The sequence below is a fragment of the Cupressus sempervirens genome, chromosome 9 (genome assembly GCF_028749045.1).
Source record: "Cupressus sempervirens isolate cs-2001-9-10 chromosome 9, ASM2874904v1, whole genome shotgun sequence".
NCBI lineage: Eukaryota > Viridiplantae > Streptophyta > Pinopsida > Cupressales > Cupressaceae > Cupressus > Cupressus sempervirens.
Genome location: NC_143126.1, coordinates 45,278,593 through 45,303,674, shown reverse-complemented (window position 1 = coordinate 45,303,674; position 25,082 = coordinate 45,278,593).

Sequence of the window (25,082 nt, the reverse complement as noted above, 5' to 3'; positions counted from 1 at the left end):
AATGTATGTCAAGATGTACGAAACCGCTCTCCTATTTAGTGTTGAAAATATCACTTGACAAAAAAATTCTTGTAAAACATACTTTCATAGAAAATAAATCTTATGAAAGTAGAAAATACCTTTCAATGTTGATTCCTACAAACTACTTTAATAATGCAAATAACAGTAGGTTTAGATCTCATCTAGATTTAGTAACCTATACATCACATCTCACATAATTCCTTCACCCTTGTCAAGAAATTAAGATAAATTCTTCAAATCTGCATTCCAACTATTGAATCCTTCAAAATCCCTTCAAACTTCACAATGCATTGGTATAGAGATATAACTTCGAGTTGCCACTCACTTAGTGAGAAAAGATTTACCTAACTTGCTAAAATATAACAGGCTGATCTGAAATTCACAATAGGTATTTGAAAACTTTATAAAACCACTTTGGAATTTCACATCCTTGATGAAGTGAAATAACTTAACATTAACTCTAAATTATTATATCAACTTTGCAAAAATTTTAAATGATCTCAATGTAATAATCATTGCAATTGTTTCAGAACTACTACTATTAGAAATAACAAATTCTTCCTGCTATATTGAATCTTTTTCAAATTCTCAAGATTTTTCTATCATATAGATTCATTATAGTCCCCAATGGAGTCACCATTTTGTTGGTGTTTTCAAGCAACACGGTCTCAAATTACCCTGATGAGAATAAGATACATCTAGGGGTAGCTACTTCCCATATTTAGCATACCCTTTCAAACATCGGACCAACTATAAGGCTAGACACTTCTTCTACTTTAGGCTCTACAAAACCTAGGCAGGTGTACCTCAGATTCACTTATATGGTACTAGTGTTAAAACATACACTTGAATCTTGATAAAGAAGATAAAACTCTTAATCTTCTAAAACTTATGCACAGATCTTAGACATGGAGTAGCTAATAACATGGTCAAAGAAAAGCTAAGTGAGGGCATCCTTGTCAATTCTTCAACATTAAATCAAAAGATATATGATTAATGATGTGGATTTTAGAAAAGCCCAAAATATGCATTAGTAAGAACAAGTTGATCCTGTAGCTGATCAGTGCCTTATCTATTGGGCAATTCCACAAATTAAACACATACATCTATGATATCAATGACATATTTCATACACCCAGTTATTAAATCTATCTTATCACTTTGTGAATTAGATATCAATGTTCATAAAGACCTCATTCTTATGAAGTATCCTTCTCAAATAACCAGAAACCCGATCAAACACATCAACCATTTACTTGGCCCTTTGTTACAACAACAAAATATATTAGACATAAAACATTAAGGGGATGCAAATATTTCTCAGTTCTTTTTCCTTAAACCACATAATATTGTAGATTATAGAGATAAGAGCTGAGAATTAGAATGAAACTAAAAAGATTCTTGCTCATTTATATTCATTTCCTTGAAACTCTACATTCAGATGCATGAAATTAAAACATAGAAATGCCTAATAGATTAGAACTAACTATATTATCTTCACTATTTTTGTTCATACAAGATAAAAAGATGCTAAAGAATGTGGTATCATAGTGATGAAAACACATCAAGGATAGAACCCTAGTTTCATAAATATGAGAAAACTCATGATTGGAACACACATGGTATCTCAATAGTGAGTAACTTTTTCCAAAACTGGAACCAACCCTTATAATGGATGAGAAAGAGAAAGATATAGCAGAAAAATGGAATCCTAGATTTGATCTCAAAATGACACATTTCCACTTGAATCTCCATTCTTTGTTGTTGTAGAACATCTCTCATCTTTATACCCATGAAATTTGATTTGGTTTTCATCACTATTTTGTAACAAACCCAAAATATCTCTTCGTTAATGATGAAAACCATCCTAATACTAAAATATCTATGCATATAGAATGTTGATAAAACCTCCATTTAACTAACGTAGATATGAAAAAAACTTTCCCATAACTACATTCATGCTACCTTTTATGTTCATTCAGTTTATCATTTCACTAGGAATTAGATTTAAATTGCCTCAACTGAACAAAACTAGAAATCAAGTACCTGGGAAAAAAAACCTTGAATAACTTGAACTAGTGACCTCTTGTACAAAAAAAACTCTAGAAATGGAAAGTTCATCTTCTGCTAGTTCTAAAAATATATAATATCACTATATGGACTTATCGAAAACTCCCAAGATCTTGATTTGAAAAATAGGTCCCTTCTATGGCTCTTAAGACTATACGTCATTTTAAATTTTAAATAAAAATTTAAAATTTTCTAAAGTTTGGACTATAGAATAAAATCCATATGTATTTAAAATCCTACACATTCAAACAAGAGAAAATATTAAAAATTTAACTTTTTAAGCCTTTTGAAAATTTTCCTATGTTTTTCATTCCAGGTCAAACCTATTGACCAGCCCTGCCACATGTTGACATGTGATTAGCTATATTTTTGCCTCATCATGTGACACACATCACCTAAACACCACATGTCAACACATCAATAGTCTTCTACTCTTCTACATGGCTACCACAGCACTGGTACATCATTGGTTGCCATGTCGTTATCCTAGTTAACATCTTGCAACATCATCATGACATAGCAATGACATGACACATGTCATTTATTTCCATCTCAACACTTCGACTTGCATGCTAGGTTTGAAGCCTCCTCCATGTGTCAATTTCTATCTCATCCAACTTACTGTCATCTGGCACCAACTCACTACCACATATCAACTACTGGTTTGTTGGTATGCCCATGTATTCAGTGGACATCACCAGTCACCATGCCACATGGTTATCTTCATGGAACCTTTCCTTTGGTGACATGGTGACCACCACCAAATCCACCACATATTTCCATCTTGTACCTTCAATCTTAGGACTACCATGTGTCACTATGTCACCATGTGTTAGCTATCGATTACTCCACAAATTTCCATGTTATCATTCTTGGTTTGCATGTTCATTCAAAAAAATTCTTTTTCTTCCCCAATTGGCTGGGGTCCACCAAGCACCAGTTCCACCTTCAAAAGGCACTTGCCTTGAAGATAACTTCATATTGTCTAAAGTGATATTTAAACATTTGAAGGAGCTACATCACAATGAATGTGGGATAAAGTTCTTACATCGTTTAACCTTTGATTGCAAATTTTAATTGGATGTGGAGCAAGAATCCACAAAATCCTCATGCCTCTCCTTCATTACATTACAAAAGACATATATAGAACTATACAACATCCTCATTAACATTTTTTCTATTTGGTTGTACAACCATATTGGTATAGAGTCAACAACATCATCAAGAGTAGGGAAAGATCCGAGTGAAGAAACCAATGATTGTGAGGACAAAACCATAGACTGGTGATGGGTTTCATCAAGAACCTCAAACAAAGCTTTTTCCAAAATTATAATTATTGAGATGCTTGATTTGGTATTTGAATCTTGTGTCTCTCCAACATTTTGGCATGAGCAATGTGCACTTTGACTATGGCTAGGTAAATTACATGATCTCTTATAGCCTACTAAATTCTTAGAATTGCTACTTACATGTTGCAAAGCATGTACCTGAGATCTTGCCCACTACCTCTACTCATCATGGTTCAACCCTATACTTTCTATTATTCCATTTCCATAATTAGAGGTACCATCATTCATTTGGATCCTCTCATCCCAATGCCTCCGACTTGCATTCATAGATCTAAGAGTTTGAAGAAATTGATCATTTAGCATAGTTGGTGGTGTCCTAATATACCTATAGGAGGAAGCTCTACTTAAGGCTTCTCAAAACCTTATCCCATTATGTATTCTTGCTTCCATGTCAATAGAATCTACCCTGCTAGATGAGTCCTTAGTTCCTGTGTTCTTCCCATTACTTGATAGCCAATTCTTGGGTCGTCCTAAAAATAAAGAATATAATTTTGATGACCCTAGACTTGTGGCCTTATTTAACCTAATATCAAAAGGATGTTTCTTGTATTTAGAAAAATTTGGGAAAATATTATTATAGAGTTACCTTCCCCTCTACCTGAACATCTATCTAGAAAACTACTTGAAGGACTGATGCTTGAGAATTGGAAAATAATCTATAGCTCCCACTTGAGTGGGAAACTAAATGAATGAGCCCCTTTTTTCTTTGTGGGTTGCATCTTATAGAAGATTTGAGTATGAATTTAATATTTACCCTAAGATAATTCTCTAGATTGGCATCTATAGGCCAACTAATTGCTTCCTCGTAAGATGCAAAAATCCCAAAAATCATCAGTGCTAGGATTGGCCATTGGGGCATCAAATAGGTTATGATAATATAGAGAATTATTTGACTAGTGCAGATCATCCAAAACTTGACCAATAAAATGTCCCTCTTCTAAAAAAACCCAAATCTGCAAGGTGACTTTCAACTTACTTATCCAAACTTTATGAATGATAGCCTTTACCTTATCCTTTTGTAGTGGACTCCACATGTGGCAATGTGAGTTGATTTTAAGTTAACATAAAGCTTCATATAATATCACATCTTCTAAATTAACCAAACTTATAATCTTGAGTCCTTCACACCCTAAGAGTGTCAAATAATGGAATTATCTATGAGTGCAATAGCTATACTAACATTTCTCTTCAAAATGATACTAAAGTTCTACCCATGGCCTTCCAAATGGTCCATTGGTATGCTCATACTAACCATATTTAGGTTGTGTTGGAAATAAAAAAAATTTTCTTACCTTTTTTGTACTATTGAAAAACAACTACATTATCAAATGATCCCTTGCTAACATACCAAAACATTTAATTATAATAATCATTAAAAAAACTTCTGAGCAATCTCACCCCCTAACATCTTATCAACTTGATGGAATCAGTCGAGCCCCAAAGTAGGTCCAGCTAAAAAATAATTTTGAATTCAAACACCTAGACTTTCAAACTGACCCATTCACCATCTGGCATTGATTTGAAATAAAATCGACCACTGGAAGAAAATTTTTAACTCACTTTATACATCTCTGCAAACTATCAACTTCGTGCCAGGAGGTTTTTTAACCAGCTTTAAAAACTGACAAAAATACCTAACCAGGCTCTGAAACAAAAACTAGTGATTCTCTGTTTTTCATTTTTGCACCCTACCAAATCTAATCTCATTATGAAAACTTAGTCAAAAGTTATTGAATATCAAAGTTTCCCTTTCAGAATTGCCTACAAGGAAACATGTCAAAAACAATAAATCGTGTACTGTTTTGGCTTCAAAAACTGGGCAAACTGATACTTGGGGCCACAAAACTAGGGAAATGGTTCACTATCATGAAGAGAACATGAATCTACAATTAGGGCTCATGATGAATAATTGGATGCATTTGGCGAGCAATCAAAGTGGACTACTCAAATTTACGGATTGGAAACACTAGTAGAAAAGTGATTTTTGCAAATGTTATGGACCTAGGAAAGTGTGTAGAGAGATTTGTCAAGATTTTAAAATTAGCATACTTAAAGAGTTTTTAAAGTAGAACAAAACATTAAAATCTTTTCAATCTCACCTATCACATGTTTAGAGCTATAACATCCTGAATAGGGGCACTGACCAATCAACACTTTATGATACCAATAAAACAACATAGATTGCATCTGGAATCGCACTCAAAAACTTATCAAATGAATTCATCTCAAACTCAAAATTGAAACATAGTAAGTCTCTATCCTCTACAACACAATGCAAAAGGAATTTTCATATTTAGGTCAACTAGGTCAAAGTTATAACAAGTCAAACAAGGCCTCCTAGAATTCTAAATAATTTGCATTGGCATGCCAACAATAAATAACAAACTTTGTGGAATTAAAAACCTAATTTAAAAAATATCAAAATGACTCAAAATATGGAACATGGGTCATTTGGTATAGATACTAAACACTCCCAAAGTGGTGAGTCATGAAAGATTACTGGGTATGAGATACTCAATTGCAAACTAGGCCTCCTGTCATTGTTTGACACTTGGGAAAAAATGTAGATTTGTATATTGCTCAAAATGAAACTTCATAGAATGGCTCAGAATGAAAATTTATCTTCATGGGATGAGTTGATGCACTAAATGCAAGGTTTTAGAAACATTAAACACCTCTTAGGCCTTAGAAGGATAGCTAAGTACACATGCATTAAAAGACGCTTATAAGGCTTGATTTTTTCCATGATACTCAAAATTAGGCCTTCAATTTTGAGTCACAAGAAGATGGAATGACGTTACCTTGATGATACATTCTACTATATTCCAAATTCCACATGTAAGGTTTCACTCTTTGTGGCTTTGATGTTATCTCTTCTTTCCCAATGAAAATATTATTTTTGGCAATTCAATACTTATGATTTTTATGGCGAAAGTGTCTATGCTCATTGAACATCTACTTTCATAAACTTTTTGAATGGTGAGGTTTCATCGTTGGACCACAAATTGGACATGAATTTTTTTCATTTTTCTAAAGATCTATAAGATCATGTATAATTAGATGACATGTGCACTTTAAGATTCACATTTAAAACTATCACATACAATGAAAATGTGTTAGCACTATTATATACCAAAAATATGTGTTAACAGTTTTACATGCCACAAAAATTTCTTAGTCCAGGGGTGTCATGTATTGTCCATACAAGCATTGCATGGAATTAAAATTTCCTTTCACCAATTACTCTAGAGATGTCATACATAGTGACCCTATTCAATAACTCCAACAACTCATCAATCAAGGGCTCAATAAATACATTCATATCTTTCACTTGATACTTACCTAGTTGAATGAACATAAAAAAAACATAATTATTATGATCATTTGAATACTTTGTTTATAAATAAATTTAGATGACTATTAAATGGAAAAATACCTAGTATAATCATTGCCAACATTATGCGCTCCCTCTTTGTTGACATCCAAGGAGGAATGTTATTGTTAATATAAAGAACATTAATAGTACACTAACATAGAATATGATAAAAATTATACTATACCTTATCATACATGAGATTGCTACATTGGATATTGTTAGGACAAACCACGGATAGAAATGAAAACTACATGCAAATATAACCACTAATAGAAAATAATAGACCACATAGAAATAAACACAAGGTACAAAGATTTAACGTAGTTCACCCAATCCCTGGGCTACGTCCACCAAATAGCAAGTTCGATCTTATTACAATTTAGTGATTACAACCTGATTACAATCCGTTATCCCTTACAGCTCAATACTTCTGCAAGAACCAATTTTGCATCACAACATTATAAAAAATACCTAACCCTAAACCCTTTTATACAAGTATTTTATTCATTTTAGGGTTACAACATGTCAGCCATAATATGTCGGCTACCATGTCAGTCACGGTCCAAAAAAAAAATTGAAGTATGTACAGTACTTTCCTGATCTGTCACCATAATCTAACAATCTCCCACTTGGGGACTAATCAGGCTCCACATGAAATAATAATACTTGGAGACTGATCCTGTACCAATACCACTACCACATAGGGCTCCCACTGGATCAAACCACCCTAGACTCTATTTTTCTTTTATTCATGGTCAGTCTAAAAGACCAACCGAAGCTGAAGAGGAGTTCAGCTTCTCCCTTGTTACAACCTTTGTCAACATATCTGTTGGATTGTCATTGGTATGTATCTTCTCCAGCTTTAACTATCCATCCTCCAAAACTAATCGAATGAAATGGTACTGCAACTGTATGTGTTTGGTCTTAGAATGCAGAGCTGAATTCTTAGCAAGATGAATGACACTCTGACTATTTGTGAACAAATAATTATCCTTCTGAGGATGTCCCAATTCTTCCAAGAAGAACTGAAGCCATATCATCTCCTTGGCTGCCTCTGTAGCAGCAACATACTCTGCCTCTGTAGTGGATAGAGCATTAATATTTTGTAACCTAGAAACCCAGCTCATAGCTGCCCCACCAATAGCAAAGGCATAACCTATAGTACTCTGCCTGGTATCAATATCCCTTGCCAAATCTGAATCAACATAGCCCTGTAAATCAGTAGTAGAGCCCCCAAAGTGTAAACACTTACTGGAAGTTCCTCTCAAATATCGAAGAATCCACTTAACAACATTCCAATGCTCAAATCCTGGATGACTCATATACCGTCTAACGACTCCCACTGCATGTGCAATATCTGGCCTAGTGCATACCATAGCATACATCAAGCTTCCTATAGCTGAAGCATAGGGTACCATGGACATCTTACCCTGCTCTTCTTGTGTCTTGGGACACATCTCCTTAGTCAATTTCAAATGACCAAGTAAAGGTGTGCTAACAACTTTAGCATTCTCCATAGAGAAACGTTGCAACACCTTCTCAACATAATTAGCCTGAGATAGCATCAAGGTTCTGTTCTTCCTATCTCTACAAATCTTCATACCAAGGATTTGTTTTGTTGCCCCCAAATCTTTCATAGCAAATGCATGTGCTAACTGGCATTTTAGCCCCTTAATATGATCCATGTTAGACCTAGCTACAAGCATATCATCAACATATAAACATAAAATAATGTAGCTATCATCATCCAAGCTCTGAAAATAAACACAGTAATCTGAATGACACCTGTTATATCCATGCTCATGCATAAAACTGTCAAATTTTAGATACCATTGCTGAGGTGCTTGCTTCAAGCCATATAAACTTTTCTTCAATTTGCACACTAAGTTCTCCTTACCTTTGACCTCAAAACCCTATGGCTAAGCCATATATATTTCTTCATCCAAATCACCGTGAAGAAAGGTTGTTTTAACATCCAGCTTCTCTAAATGCAAATCTTCAGTAGCCGCAAGACTTAAAATAGTACGGATATAAATCATTTTAACAACAAGAGAAAATATCTCATCAAAATCAATTCCCTTTTTCTGTGCAAATCCTTTTACAACTAACCTGGCCTTAAATATTTTCTTACCTCCTTCCTCTTCTTTCAACCTATAAACCCACTTATTTTGTAAAGACTTTTTACCTGCAGGTAACTTGCACAAATCCCATGTCTTATTTTTCAGCAAAGAGTCCATTTCATCTTTCATTGCAGACTCCCACTGAATCTTAGTAACCACCTGCACAGCTTCATCATAACTTTTAGGTTCACCAGCATCAATAAGTAAAATAGAATACAAAGAGGGAGAAAACCTTTGTGGTTGTCTAATTTTCCTCGTTGACCATCTAGCATTCACTGGTGTGTGTGGTATTTGTTGTTTCAGTTGTTGCACATCATGAGGAATGGCTGGAACATCAACTTTTGGAGTATCTTCTAGCACTACATAATCATCTTCTTTCTTCTCATGTTACTGCAATAGATCTTTATACAACACTTTCTCATTGAATATGACATCCCAACTTCTAACAATTTTAAGATTTTCAAAATCTCAAAGCCTATAACCAAATTCATTAATGCCATATCCAACAAAGACACATTTCTTTGATTTAGCTTCTAGCTTGGTTCTATTTTCAGAGTCTATATGAACAAAAGCTTCACAACTAAAGGTCTTGAGAAAAGAATAACTCACCTTCTTACGAGTCCATGCTTCCTCTAGAATACTACAGCCCAAAGGAGTAGAGGGACCTCTATTAATCAAATATACTATAGTATTCACAGCCTCTGCCCACATGTATAAGGGCAACCCAACATGCAACCTCATGCTCCTTGCACGCTCCATTATAGTCCTATTCATGCGTTCAGCCACTCCATTTTCTTATGGAGTCCTTGGAACAATTTTTTGTCTATGAATACCATTAGTGGAGCAATAATCTTCAAATTCATGACTGCAATACTCACCACCATTATCAGATCTAAGACATTTCAGTTTCTTACCAGTCTCATTTTCAACCAAGCATTTCCATTTCTTAAAAGTTCAAAATACATCAGATTTTTGTCTAAGGAAATAAACTCATACTTTTCTAGTTGTGTCATCAATAAATGTAACATAATAATGAGAGCCAGCAAGGGAAGATACCTGAGCTGGTCCCCATACATCTGTATGCACAAGCTCTAATTTTTCCTTTTTGTTTTCCTTCTCAGTCTTTACAAAACTCACTCTCTTTTGTTTTCCATACACAAAACTTTCATAGAAATCCATATTAACACATTTCAGACCTGGTAAAACTTTCTTTGAATGAAGTACTTTCATACCTTTCTCACTCATGTTCCCAAGTCTTTTGTGCCATAGCATTGTATCAGAATCTATAGCAGCTATTTGTTCTCCCTGCTCAACTATAGCAATTGTTCCTGAACATTCATTTTTCTTTAAAACAATCAAAGTAAAAGGAACAATATGACCTGTACAAAGATATAAGGTGCCTACTTTCACACCTTTTGCTACTATACAGGAACCTTTTGAAACCTTCCAATTTATATCATTAAAAGTAACTACACAACCCTCATCACCAAGTTGCCCGGCTGAAATTAAATTTCTACTCAGCCTTGGAACATGTCTTACCTCATGTAGTAGCCAATGATTCCCATTCTGAAACTTAATCTTAATTTTTCCCTTTCCAACAATCTGACAAGGTTCATTATCCCCCAAATAAACAAGCCCAAAATCCCCTTGGACATAATCAATGAAATAACCTCTATGAGGTGTAGCAGGAAATGAAGCACCAGAATCTAAAACCCATCAATCATCAACACTCTCTAAAGATAGAAGCAAAGCATCCTCTTCAGATTTGTTACTTACCACATTTTCCTCCTTGTCTCCATCTAATTTATCTCCTTCATTTTTCATTTGATTCCAGTAATCTTTCTTTTTGTTCCCTAGTTTCCCATAGTACCAACAATCATTTGGTCCTCTCGATTGAGACCTCTTCCCCTTTGACTTTCCTCTTGATTTCCCACAATTTCTAGAGTTACTTCCTCTCTCAGTCGTTCTACCCCTGCTTTGTGCATTCAAAGCACTTCCTGATGTAGATCCACATGAGGATTTCCTATGAGTTTCCTCACTCAAAACAACACCAATCACATCATCATATTTTAGGGTACTAGATCCAGGAACAGAATTACTCATAGCCATTACCAAGCCATTCCAGCTTTCAGGCAAAGAACACAAAATCAAGAGAGCCCTAATTTCTTCATCAAAATTAATACCCACAGAAGATAACTAACTTGTAATAGTATTAAACTCATTTAAATGATCTACAACAGATCCACCTTCTACCATTTTCTTATTAAATAGACGCTTCATGAGAAATACCTGGTTTGAAGCGGAGGGCTTTTCATACAATGTTGCTAGGGTTTTCATCAAATCTTCTATCATCTTTTCTTTTGTAATATTAAATGCCACCAATGGTGCCAAGCATAACCGAATTCTTCCAAGTGCCTTTCTATCCAAAAGATCCCATTCAGCCTCTAACATAGTTCCCTGATTCTTGGCTTTGCCTTCCAACGGCTTCCATAAATCCTTTTGATATAGATAGTCTTCCATTTGCATCTTCCATAACTGGAAGTTCTGCCCATTAAACCTGTCAACCCTCAGCTTACCCTCATTTTCCATCAGTCCCACTCAACTGTGAGACTCCCACTTAACTGTGAGACTTTCCTACAGAGGATAACTGAAAGACAACCTCGCTCTGATACCACTTGTTAGGATAAACCACAGACAGAAATGAAAAGTACATGCAAATATAACCAATAACAAAAAATAATAGATCACACAAAAATAAACACAAGACACGAAGATTTAACATGGTTCACCCAATCCCTGGGCTACGTCCACCAAATAGCAAGTCCGATCTTATTACAATACAGTGATTACAACCTAATTACAATCTGTAATCCCTTACAGCTCAATATCGCCACAAGAACTAATTTTGCATCACAACATAATAAAAAATACCTAACCCTAAACCATTTTATACAAGTATTTTATTCATTTTAGGGTTACAACATGTCATCCATAAGTATTTATGAAGTATGTATAGTACTTTCCTGATCAATCACCATAATCTAACAGATATACCATTCCTAACCTTGAAGTTTACCATCTACAATACAACAAAGATAAGTGTTTTTTGGGAGCCCAGGTATAGGGGCTTGTATTCCTTTTCAATTATAGGTATATCAAGGTTCTCTTCATCATCATCATTAGATGAATGACTATCATCATGTTCATCATCTTCATCAATTGTGCTAGTAACATCTTCTTCAATCCTATTCTCTGGCACATTATTAGTTACACCAATACCTACATCTTCAATTGTGTTCTCTGCCTCAAGATCATCTCCTGCCATGGGAGCATTACCTTCTACTTCAATATTCACACATCCATGTTCCACTAGTCTCAAACCCATATTCACCAAAGAATGAAAAATCCTTTCCCACTTCAATGTAATCATGCAACCTCATAAAATACCCCTTTCCAATGGATAGATCTCTGGCTGCTACACTCCAGGCATGCATTTCATGCACCTACAACCACTAAAAACCCATTAGAGCCTCCATTAGTAAAAACTCCTTCCCAATCATTGTTAGAATATTTATTTGCATCATAATATAGGTTCATTCCATGGTGATCAGATTCCTACATGCAGGGAATGACCAAATGCTTCCAAAATGCCCAAAACTTGCACAAATTGTTGCAAAAGATGCTTAAAATCAGAACTTTTGGTAAAATGAAAACCTATTTGTCTTAAAACACTAGAAATGGTTTAGATATCATCCCAATAGGTTCAAAGCATCAATATAGCAATAAGAAACCAATCTAATCAAAAGAAACACTGCAAAATGCTCAAAAATAGAGTTTTATTGTATTCAAATGGACAAATCCACACACTTCTTGGTAAATCTATACCAATGCTTCTCCTTGATGATCCTATACCTTTACAAAGCTATATAGGATGTAAAATAACTTCCCCAACCATATTTAATTGGTTGAAATCTATAACAAAAGTTAAAACACTCAAATATTGGTTTTCCATCCTAATCTAATATATAGCTGTTAGGATTCAAATTTTGAATTAAAAACCTTATTAAATTGTTTTAACTCATACTTCATTGGTTTCTACTATTTATGAATTATTATAGTACCCCCGTAGGACATATTTGATCCCTCTAACCAATCTAGATCCCTTGTTGGCACAATTAGCCAACCTTACATCATTTTTATGCCTAAATCCTTTATCAAGATCTTTAGGACTTTTCAAGTTGCCATTAAATTGATTATTACATATTGCCATTATAGGCTTTAATACATTCAAATCAACCTTCAAGGATACCATAGATCATTTGAATTCATTTTCATTCAACCTATACCTAGATGTTTACCTAGGTGCTCCTACACTATACACCCCACCTCAAACAACACTCTTGCCACAAGAGTTAAGGGAAGTTATCTTTAGACCACCCATTCTCCTAGATGGATGTCTACAACTATTATTCAAAAATGATCCCTTTCTCTTTCACTTGAGGATCCAAAAGACCCTTATCTCTACCCCTCATTCACATCCCATCATTACCCTTGCTGATTGTCACCAATGAACACCAAAGAGAACCAATTAATATCATCTTTTCACACATGATCTGTTGCAAATAAGAATTTTTTTGATCATCAACATGACTCTTCATTAGTACTAGGAAAGTCTTGTTTTTCAGATCAGTAGCACTTGTTTTTGGATCTTCTAAAGTGATATACCTCTTCCCACCAAAACATACGATCCTTCACCCATCATCATCATCACTTGGTAAAGGGTTAAGGTGAAATTTCATACCATCTTTATGCATAATGTACAAATTTTCCAATCTATGATGTATAGTATCCCTAGAGGCTTTCCAAGGCCTTCCAAGAATAATATGATAACATGACATAGGAATCACATCACAAAGAACTCTAGCAGCATATGATCCTATTGAAAAATCAACAAATGCTTGCTCTCTAACAACAATATTTTTCTCATTACAATTTTACAATTTTAGTTTTTTTATGATCTCATAACAAACTAAATTGGAAAATGATCCAGAACCAATTATCATTTTATAAATCTTACCATGAGTTACAAAATTTTTCTAAATATTGATATTGGAACCTTCTTTTGTTGCTACATTCTTCTCACCATCAAGGATTCTCCTTCCTGATATGATCCAATTTCTATAGCCTTTCCTTTGTCTTCCCATTCTTCTTCCCCTCCTTGTGCCAAGTGAGCTCTCTTCTCTACCTTGTTGTGATCAAGCTCTTTCTCAGGGCACCTAAAGGACTGATGCCCAATGACTCCACAATTATAACACTTACCAAGGAATGTTCACCACTTGTACCATAACTAAATCTTCTACTTCCTCTTTGTTTTGAATTAACATTCTTTCTGTTGTCCTAATTAACATGTTCATTCTCATTAGTAGATTCACCTCTACTAACTTTGTTTGCATTTCCTCTATCACCACTATTATTTTCTCTTCTCTTCAACTTCTCTTCAACACTTATGGAAAAATTGTAACATTCCTAAAAAAATATAGGGGTTGTGAGACTTAATTCATCTTGGATGTTGAATCTAAGCCCCCCAAGTATCTTGCCATTTTATCTTCTACATCCTCATCATGACCCACTTTGATATCCAACTTATGGAATTCTTTAGTGTACCCTTGTACATCCAAGTCTCTTTGCCTAAGACTTTGCATCTTCTTGTACATTTGTACCTTTTAGTTACTTGATAAAAAAATTTCCTTCATTTTGTCCATTATTGTATACCAAGAAATGATTTTTAGTCTACTATTCTTCCATCTCTCTACATGTATACAATCCCACCAAACTAAGGCATGCCCTTTCAGTCTAGTCTTAGCAATCCTTACCTTCTCTTTTTCCTCTATGTTCTCAAACTCAAAGTAGTTCTCCGTAGCACTAAACCAATCAATGAGTTCTTAATAATCCTTCTTATCAGAATATAAAGGTGAGTCTGATCTTCCTTTTGCATCTACACTTCTTATGGCTTTAACAAACCTACACACCCTCTCTTCCTTAGGATCTAACTATGCCTCTTCTCACAAAGGGACATTTTCTTCATTTTTCTCTTCAAAGGAATCTTCCTCTTCCACCAATCAAGGCTTTCATTTCCTTGTCCTTCTCAAGATTTTCCCTTTCTTTCTTGTTAAAGGGTTGCTTGTATCCTTCTAAGGGATCCCGTCATCTTCTCCTTCTAACATCTCCTCAAGTACTAAGACCCACTAGGAATGCTCAGAAGGTAAGGGATGCTCAAAGGCTTCAACAAGGACCAAATACACCAATAACCCCAATAACTCTTTTCTTCTTTCACTCGAGGATGCTACTAGGCTCTAATACCAATTAATGCAATAAAAAAGTGTGATGTGGCCAAACCAACCTCACAAAGGTGAAAATGTGCAAGGGAAAGGCTATGTTCCCCAAACCCACAAACAACAACTACCCACTCTAAAACTCCTACACCCTACCAATGAATATGTTGGATTTATTTCACTTATCAAATATGGATTCAAGAGGTTCAAAGTGGTTTAAGACCCCCAACACAAACCTAACAGTCAAATCCTTCAAAATTGCATAGTAAGCCTAATTGCCCCCAACTAGGTTTCCAACAAGAAAGATTTCAAGTTTTATCCAAACATTTTCAAAGGAATCTTGAAAAATAATATGTTTTTAGATACCCATTTTGGCCTTCATCAAGATATGTGAAATTTAGTATAGATTGTTTTGGACCAACAACTAGATCCCCAAACTTGGCATCCTTTTTAGGTATAACTAGGTGATTTTACAAAGCAAGTATATGCTTCCCATATTTCTAAATCTTAGGATTTCATAAGTACTAAAAAATCCTAACCAAAGGAAAATCAAATCCCTTTGAGTCCCCAGCCTTTGAAAATAAGAAATCTCACATTTGGCCTCTTACAAACCCTCAAATCTAGGGATTTCTCAATGTGTGACATCCCAAGCCAAAATCAAACAAATGAAGGTTCATTTTACATTTCCAAGGTATGTGTAAATGATATCTACCATTAAATACCCCTCTCCAATAGATAGATCTTTAGCTGTTGCACTCCAGGCATGCATTTCATGCAACTACAGCAGCAGCCACTAAAAACCAATTAGAGCCTCCATTCGTGAAAAATATTTCTCAGCAATTGTTAGAATGTTTATTTACATCATAATATAGTTTCATTCCATGGGGATCATATTCTTACATACATGGAATGACCAAATACTTCCAAAATGCCTAAGACTTCCACAAATTATTGCAAAAGTTTCTTGAAATAAACACTTTTGGTAAAATGAAAACCTTTTCGAATTAATGCACCAGAAATTGTTTAGATATCAACCCAATAGTTTCAAAACATCAATATAGCAATAAGAAAGCAATCTAATCAAAAGAAACAATGCAAAATGCTCAAAAATGGACTTTTATTATATTCAAATGGCCAAATCCATACATTTTCTAGTAAATCTATACTAATGCTCCTCCTTGATGATCCTATACCTTTACCAAGCTATGTAGGATGTACAAAAACTTCCCCAACCATATTCCATTGGTTGGAATCCATAGCAAAGGTTAAAACACTCAAATATTGGTTTTCCCTCCTAATCTAATATATAGTCATTAGCATTCAAAATTTGAATTTAAAACCTTATTAAATTATATTAACTCATTTTTTATTGGTTTCTACCACTTACCAATTGTTCTAATACCTGCTAGGACCTATTTGATCCATCTAACTAATTTAGATCCCTTGTTGGCACTATTGGCCACCTTTAGATCATTTTTATGCCTAAATCCTTTATCAGGATCTTTAGGACTTTTCAAGTTACCATTAAATTGTTTATTACATATTCCCATTATAGGCTTCAAAATATTCCAATAAACCTTCCAAGATACCATAGATCCTTTCCTTTCATTTTCATCCAAGGTGTGCCTAGATGTTTTCCTAGGTGCTCCTGCACCATACACCCCACCTTGAAAAAGACTCTTGTGACAAGAGTAAAGGGGAGTTGTCTTCAAACCAACCATTCTCCTAGATTGATGTCTACAACTCTTCTTTAGAAATCCTCCACTTGTGCCACATGTAGTTCCTACATTCAAAATGTTAGAAAAAATAAAAACTTCAGATTTAGGACATTTATCATTTGCCCCACCAATATGCACTTTCTCTTTCATTTGAGGATCCAAAAGACCCTTATCTCTACCCCTCATGTACATCCCATCATTTACTCTTGTTGATTGTCACCAATTGACACCAAAGAGAACCAATTAATAACCTCTTTTCACATACCATCTACTCCAAAATATAATTTTTGTGATCAACAACATGACTCTTCATCATTACCAAGGAAGTGTTATGTTTCAAATAAGCACCATTTTTTGTTGGATCCTCTAAAGTTATATACCTTTTCTCACCAACACATACAATCCTTCAACCATCACCATCATCACTTGGTAAATGGTTAAGTAGAAATTTCTAACCTTCTTTATGCGTAATGTACACATTTGCCAATCCATGATGTATAGTATCCCTAGAGGCTTGTCAAGACCTTCCAAGAATAATATGACAACATGTCATAGGAATCACATCACAAAGAACCCTATCATTGTATGATTCTATTGAAAAATCAACAAATGATTTCTCTCTAACAATAATATTTTGTTCATCACTTACCCATGATGCCTTATGTGGTCTCTCAATGGGAAACTTTTGCAATTTCAATTTTTTTACCATCTCATTAGAAGCCAAATTGTCAAATGATCCAAAATCAATGATCATTTTACAAATCTTACCATGAGTTAAAAAATTTGTCTTAAAGATGGATACTAGAGCCTTCTTTTTCTCCTGCATTTTTATCACCATCAAGGATTCTCATTCCTTGTATGGTCCAATTTCTATAGCCTTGCCTTTGTCTTCCCATTCTTCTTCCTCTCCTTGTGCCAAGTGAGCTCTCTTCTCTACCTTGTTTTGTTCAGCCTCTTTCTCAAGACACCTAAAGGACTGGTGCCCAATAACTCCACAATTATAACACTTACCAATGAATGTACATTGCCTATGCCATAACTCGATCTTCTACTTCCTCTTTGTTTTGAATTAACATTCTTTGTCTTGTCCTAATTAGCTTGTTCCTTTTCATCAATAGATTTTCCTCCTCTACCTTTCTTTGCATTTCCTCTATCACCACTATTCTTTTCTATTGTCTTCAACTTCTCTTCAACCCTTATGGCCAACTTGTAATATTCCTCAATAAATCTAGGAGTTGTGAGACTTAATTCATCTTGGATGTTGAATTTAAGCCCCCCTAAGTATCTTTCTATTTTCTCTTCTATATCATCATCATGACCCACTTTGATATCCAACTTATGGAATTTTTTAGTGTACCCTTGTACATCCAAGTCTCCTTGCCTAAGATTTTGCATATTATTCTTCATTTGTGCCTTGTATTCACTCATTAAAAATTTTTCCTTCATTTTTTCCATCATCATATACAAAGAAGTGATTATTGGTCTACTATTCTTCCATCTCTCTAGTTGTATAAAATCCCACCAAACTAAGGCATGCTTGTTTAGTCTTCTTAGCAATCCTTACCTTATCTTTTTCCTTTATGTTCTCAAACTCAAAGTAGTTCTCCTTAGCACTAAACCAAACAATGAGTTCTTCATAATAAATCTTACTAGCATACAAAGGTAAGTCTGATCTTGCTTTTGCATCTCCACTCCTTATGGCTTTAACAAACCTAACTATCCTCTCCTCCTTAGGATCTAACTGTGCCTCTTCTCTCAAAGGGACATCTTCTTCATTCTGCCCTTCAAAGGTATTTTCATCTTCCAGTCTTGTTTTTCCTTTCTTTTCCAATATGGTTAATCTACAAATAAAGGCTTTCATTTCCTTGTCCTTCTCAAGCTTTTCCCTTCTTTCTTGTTAAAGGGGCTCTCATATCCTTCTGTTCTCTGGCATTTTTTCCTTCATAACCTTTTCAAGTTTAGCATTAGTGATCCTCTAAGGGATCCCCACATATTCTCCTTCTAACATCTACTCAAGTACCAAGATGCACTAGGAATGTTGAAAAGATAAGGGAAGCTCAAAGTCTTCAACAAGGATCAAATACACCAATGACCCCAATAAATATTTTCTTCTTTCAGCCTAGGATTCTACTTGTATCTAATACCAATTGATGAAATAGACAAGTGTGATGTGGCAAAACCAAGTTCACAAAGGTGAAAATGTGCAACGGAAAGGCTATGTTCACCAAACCCACAAACAATAACTATCCACTCTACAAATCCTACACCCTCCTAATGGCTATGGTGTATGTATTTCACTTATCTAATATGGATTCAAGATGTTCCAAGTAGTTTTAGACCCCCAACCCAATTCTAGCACTCAAATCCTTCAAAATTGCCTCGTATGCTTAATTTCACCCAACTAGGTTTCCAATGAGAATGATTTCAAGTTTTGTCCAAATGTTTCTAGAGGACACTTGAAAAAAAAAATTTCAGATATCCATTTTGGCCTTCTTCAACATATGTAAAACTTAGTATAGGTTGTTTTGGACCAACAACTAGATCCCAAACTAGAAACCCTTTTTAGCATAAAATAGGGAGATTTTATGAAGCAAGTATATGCTTCCTATACTTCTAAACCTTAAGGATTTCAAAAGTACTCCAAAACAATAGTAACCAAATGAAAATCAAATCAAGTTGACTCCCTAGCCTCTGAAAATAAGAAATCTCCAATTTGGCCTCTTACAAACCTTCAAATATAGGGCTTTCTCAATGTGTGATCTCCCAAGACAATATCAACCAAATTAAGGTTGATTCACCATGTCCAAGGTATATGTAGATAAGATATACCATAAAATACCCCTCTCCAATGGATAGATCTTTGACTACTACACTCTAGACATGCATTTCATGCACCTAAAACTACTAAAAACCTATTAGAGACTCCATTCATGAAAACTATTTCCCAATAATTTTTACAATAATTATTTACATTAAAATACAGGCTCATTCCATGGGGATTAGATTTCTACATCCATGGAATGACCAAATGCTTCCAAAATGCCCAAAACTTGCAAAATAAATCAATACTTTTGGTAAAATAAAAACATGTTTGTCTTAATGCACTAGAAATGGTTTAGATATCATCCCAATAGATTCAAAACATAAATATAGCATTAAGAAACCAATCTAATCAAAAGAAACAATGCAAAATGATAAAAAATGGAGTTTTATTGTATTCAAATGGCCAAATCCATACATTTGTTGGTAGATCTATACCAATGCTCCTCCTTGATGATCCTATGCCTTTACCAAGCTATATAGAATGAAAAAAAGAATCCCCAACCATATTCAATTGGTTGGAATCCATAACAAATGGTAAAACACTCAAATATTGGTTTTCCCTCTTAATCTAGTATATAGCCATTAGGATTCAAAATTTGAATTTAAAACCTTATTAAATTGTTTTAACGCATAGTTTATTGGTTTCTACCACTTAAGAATTATTCTCATATTCCCCTAGGACCTATTTGATCCCTCTAACCAATCTAGATCCCTTGTTGGCACTATTGTCCACCCTTACATCATTTTTATGCCTAAATCCTTTATCAAGATCTTTAGGAGTTTTCAAGTTACCATTAAATTGATTATTACATATTGTCATTATAGGCTTCAATAGATTCCAATAAAACTTCAAGGATACCATAGATCCTTTCCTTTCATTTTCATCCAAGGTGTTCCTAGATGTTTTCCTAGGTGCTCTTGCACCATACACCCCACCTTGAAAAAGACTCTTCCCATAAGAGTGAAGGGGAGTTGTCTTAAAACCATCCATTCTCCTAGATGGATGTTTGTAACCCTTCTTTAGTAATCCTTCACTTGTGCCACATATATTTTATGCATTCAAAATGTTATAACAAATAAAACCATCAAATTTAGGACAATTATCATTTTCCCTGTAAATCTACCCTTTCTCTTTCATTTGAAGATCCAAAATACCATTATCTTTGCCCCTCATTGACATCCCATCATTACCCTTGCTGATTGTCACCAATAGACATGAAAGAGAACCAATTGATATTATTTTTTCACATACCATCTACTACAAATCAGAATTTTTGTGATCAGAAACATGAATCTTCATCATAAAAAGGAAGTATTGTGTTTCAGATCAGTGCCACTTGTTGTTGGATCTCCTAAAGTTATATACCTCTTCTCACCAACAGATACAATCCTTCCTCTATTACCGTCATCACTTGGTAAAGGGTTAAGGTGCAAGTTTAGACCATCTTTATGCATAATGTATACATTTTCCATTCCATGATGTATAGTATCCCTAGAGGCTTTTGAAGGCCTTCCAAGAATAATATGACAACATGTCATAGGAATCACATAGCAATGAACTCTATCAGCATATGATCCTATTGAAAAAACAACAAATGCTTGCTCCACTTACTCATAATGCCTTATATGGTCTCTCAATGGGAAAATTTTGTAATTTAAATTTATTTACCATCTCACAAGGCACAAAATTTTCAAATGATCTAGAATCAAAGATCATTTTACAAACCTTTCCATGACTTACAATTTTTTTTCTCAAAGATGGATACTAGAGCCATCTTTTTCTACTACAATCCTCTCACCATCAAGGATTATCCTTCCTTGTATGGTCTACTTTCTATAGCCTTTCCTTTTTCTTCCCATTCTTCTTCCCCTCCCTGTGCCAAGTGAGCTCTCTTCTCTACCTTCTTGTGATCAGCCTCTTTCTCAGGACACCTAAAGGATTGATGCCCATTAAGGAGCCCACAATTAAAACACTTACCAGTGAATGTACCACTACCTCTCTACCACTTCCTCTTGTCCTCATTAGTTTTTTCCTTCTCATCAATAGATTTTCTTCCTCTACCTTTGTTTGTATTTCCTCTACCACCACTATTATTTTCTCTTCTCTTCAACTTCTCTTCAGCCCTTATGTCCAACTTGTAACATTCCTCAATAGGTCTAGGGGTTGTAAGACTTAATTGATCTTGAATGTTGACTCTAAGCCCCCCAAATTATCTTGTCATTTTCTCTTCTACATCCTCATCATGACCCACTCTAATATCCAACTGATGAAATTCTTTAGTGTACCCTTGTACATCCAAGTTTATTTTCCTAAGACTTTGCATCTTCTTGTACATTTATACCTTGTAGTCACTTGGTAAAAAGTTTTACCTTCATTTTGTCCATCATCATATATCGAGAAGTGATTTTTGGTCTACTATTCTTCCATCTCTCTACCTGTATACAATCCCACCAAACTAAGGCATGCCCTTTTAGTCTATTATTAACAATCTTTACCATCTCTTTGTCCTCTATGTTCTCAAACTCAAATTAGGTCTCAATAGAACTGGACTAATCAATGTGTTCTTCATCATCCATCTTCCCTGCATACAAATGTAACTTGTCTGATCTTCCTTTTGCATCTCCATTCCTTATGGATTTAACAAACCTAGAAATCCTCTCCTCCTCAAGATCTAACTATGCCTCTTCTCTTAAAGGGACATCTTCTTCATCCTTCTCTTCAAAGACATCTTCCTATTCTAGTCTATTTTTCCTTTCTTTTCTAGTATTATTAATCTACCAATCAAAGCTTTCATTTCTTTTTCCTTCTTAAGCTTTTCCCTTCTTTCTTGTTCAAGGGTTGCTCATATCCTTCTATTCTCTACCATTTGTTCCTTCACAAGATTTTCAAGTTCAACATTAGTGATCCTATAAGGGATTGCGTCATCTTCTCCTTTTTGCATCTCCTCAAGTACTAAGACCCACTACGAATTTTCAAAAGGTAAGGGATGCTCAAAGGCTTCAACAAGGATCAAATACACCAATGACCCCAATAACTCTTTCCTTCTTTAAACATAGCATTCTACTAGGCTCTGATACCAATTGATGAAATAGACAAGTGTGATATGGCCCAACCCAGTTCACAAAGGAGAAAATGTGTAAGGTAAAGGCTATGTTCCCTAAACCCACATATAGAAACTATCCACTCAATAACTCCTACACCCTCCCACTGGCTATGGTGGATATATTTCACTTATCTAATATTGATTCAAGAGGTTCCAAGTGGTTTTAGACTTGCAACCCAATCGCAACACTCATATCCTTCAATATTGCCTAGTAGGCTTATTTACCCCCAACTAGGTTTCCAACGAGAAAGATTTCAAATTTCAAGTTTTCTTCAAATGTTTCCAAAGGACTCTTCAAAAAAAAAAGGTTTTGAAATACCCATTTCAGCTATCTTCAACATATGTAAAACTCAATATGGGTTGTTTTGGACCAAAAACTAGATCCCCAAACTTGGTACCCTTTTTAGCCATAAAATATGGTGATTTTACAAAGCAGGTATATGCTTCCTATACTTCTAAAGCTTAATGATTTCAATAGTACTCCAAAATGATCCTAAACAAAGCAAAGTCAAATCAATTTGACTCCCTAGCCTCTAAACATAAGAAACCCCCAATTTGCCCTCTTACAAACCCTCAAATCTAGGGTTTTCTCAATGTGTCAGCTCCCAAGCCAATATCAACCAAATGAAGGTTGATTATGATGCAATAATAATATGGATGTACCCCTAAATGAGATGATCTAGAAACCAAAAATTTAATACATAATGGAAAATGAACAAGTGGAGCGAGATTTAGATCCAGAGAGACAATATTTCATATATTCAAATCAAGAAGTTTACATCCCACATGCCTAGCTGTACAACCTTCTAGGTTATGGCCATTATAAAGAACAATAAAACTTTCAAAGAAGAATAGATCTCTAGACTCAAATATGAACTTCTATCTCCAAGAATATCTATGCTAAGACTTTCTAAAAAAAATGACTTCTTCATGCTTCTCTAGAATCTACCACCTCTACCTCTTTGTCTTCATTTATTCTTCTTTGTCAAGATCTCCTCAACTTTCAAGACATATTGATATGCTTCTTCAAAACTTTTGAATTTCACAAAAGTTATTTCATCCTAGATTCTACATCTCAATCCATTTAGATATCTTATAATTTTCTCAACATAAGCATCCGCATGTCCAGATCTAATGTCCAATCTACTGAATTCTTCGATATACTCTTTCATAGTCATGTCTCTTTGTCTCAATTTTTTCATCTTTCTCCGTAAGCTAACTTGCTAATTCGTAGGAAGGAGTTCGTTCTTTACCTTGTTTACCATTTTTACCCAAGTTCTAATCTTTTCCTTTCCTCTCCTTTCTCTATCAGTTTGCTAATGCTCCCACCACAATAAAGCATTTGCTAATGCTCCCACCACAGTGAAGCATGACCTTTCAACCTAGTAACAACAAGTTTCACCTTCCTATTATTAGGAATGTTTTCATACTCAAGAACTTCTCCATATCAGAGATCTAATTCAACATAGAATTAGTGTCCAACTTTCCATCATAAGGAACAATTTCTATAGAAGGCTTCAAATGTGCCCTAGACAATACTCTCAACAATCTTTCTTTATCTTGATCTTCTTCTAGTTCTAGATTAGGGCTTGATGCTACCACTTCATCATTGCTCACATCATCAAGATGTGCTCCTCTCCTCTAGGATATCTCCACAATATCTAGTCTAGCTAAAATTTGTCTCAATGTATCCAATATGGAATTATCAACATTTCTTCTTCCATGAACCATCTTTACAAATCAAGTTCCTACAAGATCATAACCCTCTGCAAGTTATAGGTCAAATCCATAGATTTGCAACCCTACAACCAAATCTAAATAAGGGCTCTACACAATCCAGTCTCCACAAGGATGAACCTCAAGATTTGATACAATCTAATGTAGTGATAATCTAGAACATATAGTAAGCTAAAGATGAAGTTTGGACCTTGTAAGATCTTGAAGAAGTTTGATAGGGGAAAAACTTATGAAGTTGAGTTACCTGATCACATCGATATATCTCCTATATTCAATGTTTTTTATCTATATAAGTATCATAAGTCAAATGATGAAGTTTTTGTACTTAATGATTATCCTAAGAAGCAGATTGGAGAGGTTGAACATATATTGGATTAGAGAGCTGGTAAAATCAAAAGAGGAAAAGACTACTATTAAAATTTGGTGAAGTGG